This window comes from Procambarus clarkii, unplaced genomic scaffold (assembly GCF_040958095.1).
Source record: "Procambarus clarkii isolate CNS0578487 unplaced genomic scaffold, FALCON_Pclarkii_2.0 HiC_scaffold_138, whole genome shotgun sequence".
NCBI classification, from domain to species: domain Eukaryota; kingdom Metazoa; phylum Arthropoda; class Malacostraca; order Decapoda; family Cambaridae; genus Procambarus; species Procambarus clarkii.
In genome coordinates this window covers 763,061-765,347 of record NW_027189171.1, presented here as the reverse complement: position 1 = coordinate 765,347, position 2,287 = coordinate 763,061, and positions in this window count along the sequence as shown.

Below are 2,287 nucleotides of genomic sequence, written 5' to 3'. Positions count from 1 at the left end.
ACACCACGAGCGTAGCTTTCATCCTGTAACTACACTTAGGTAATTACACTAAGGTAATTACACACACACACACACAGGAATGAGTATGTCAGGGTGAGAAGAGAAACAGAGAAAAGTTTTTAAAATGATATAGCAAACAAAGCCAAGACCGAACTAAAGCTACTCCACAGTCACATGAGAATTAGAACAACAGTGATAGAACAGGTACTGAAACTTAGAACAGGCGAGGACAGGTATACAGAGAATGACAGAGGTGTGTGAAGAACTCAACAAGAGGTTCCAGGAGGTCTTCACAATAGAACAAGGTGAGGTCACTGTGCTAGGAGAAAGGGCGGTAAACCAGGCGGCCTTGGAAGAATTCAAAATTACGAGAGAGGAGGTCAAGAGACACCTGCTGGATCTGGATGTTAGAAAGGCTGTTGGTCCAGATGGGATCTCAGCATGGGTACTGAAAGAGTGTGCAGAGGCACTTTGCTTGCCACTCTCCATAGTGTATAGTAAGTCACTGGAGATGGGAGACCTACCAGAAATATGGAAGATGGCGAATGTGGTCGCAATATACAAAAAGGGCGACAGGCAAGAGGCACTGAACTACAGGCTAGTGTCCTTGACTTGTATACCATGCGAGGTGATGGAGAAGATCGTGAGAAAAAACCTGGTAACAAATCTGGAGAGAAGGGACTTCGTGACAAATCGCCAACATGGGTTCAGGGAGGGTAAATCTTGCCTGACTGGCTTAATAGAATTCTACGACCAGGTGACAAAGATTAAGCAAGAAAGAGAGGGCTGGGTGGACTGCATTTTCTTGGATTGTCTGAAACCCTTTGACACAGTACCGCATAAGAGGCTGGTACATAAGCTGGAGAGACAGGCAGGTGTAGCTGGGAAGGTGCTCCAGTGGATAAGGGAGTACCTGAGCAATAGGAAGTAGAGAGTTACGGTGAGGGGTGAGACCTCCGATTGGCGTGTAGTCAACAGTGGAGTCCCACAGGGCTCTGTACTCATTCCTATCTTGTTTCTGATATATGTAAATGATCTCTCGGAGGGTATAGATTCATTTCTCTCAATGTTTGCTGACGATGCCAAAATTATGAGAAGGATTAAGACAGAAGAGGACTGTTTGAGGCTTCAAGAAGACCTGGACAAGCTGAAGGAATGGTCGAAGAAATGGTTGTTAGAGTTTAACCAAACGAAATGTAATGTAATGAAGATAGGTGTAGGGAGCAGGAGGCCAGATACAAGGTATCATCTGGGAGAGGAAATTCTTCAGGAGTCAGAGAAAAAAAAAGACTTGGGGGTTGATATCATGCCAGACCTGTCCCCTGCAGCCCATATCAAGAGGATAACATCAGCGGCATATGCCAGGCTGGCCAACATAAGAACGGCATTCAGAAACTTGTGTGAGGAATCATTCAGAACTTTGTATACCACATATGTTAGGCCAATCCTGGAGTATGTAGCCCCAGCATTGAGTCCATATCTAGTCAAGGATAAGACTAAACTATAAAAGGTTCAAAGGTATGCCACCAGACTAGTACCCGAGCTGAGAGGTATGAGCTACAAGGAGAGACTACGGGAATTAAACCTCACTTCGCAGGAAGACAGAAGAGTTAAGGGGGACATGATCACCATATTCAAGATTCTCAAGGGAATTGATAGGGTAGATAAAGACCGTCTATATAACACAAGGGGCACTCGCACTAGAGGACATAGGTGGAAACTGAGTGCCCAAATGAGCCACAGAGATGTTAGAAAGAACTTTTTTTAGTATCAGAGTGGTTGACAATTGGAATGCATTAGGAAGTTATGTGGTGGAGGCTGACTCCATACACAGTTTCAAGTGTAGATATGATAGAGCCCAATAGGCTCAGGAACCTGTACACATGTTAATTGACGGTTGAGAGGCGGAACCAAGGAGCTAAAGCTCAACCTCCGTGTTACGGCCCTATTGGGTCGCAACTGGTTTCTTCTCTGATGTTATTAGAGTTTGGGTATCCGGCCCCAAGTTAGTAGTGGCTTTCAAGGGGTGTGTTCCGTAACTCAAGTAAATTAAAGGGGAAGGGATACAAATGCACCGCTTTTGTATATATATTGCTACCACCACCATAAATAAATATATCACAGTCACATGCGGGGTTGCTATAACTACATTGATTATTTACAGATTAGTCTTCCTCTGAAGACTCAGGACGCTCCACGGTGCTCACGATGAGTAGCCCTGGTTCTCTTCGTCGTGGCCCACGATGAATCCTCTGATTTTCTCGGTGAATCTACCCTGGCCACAGGC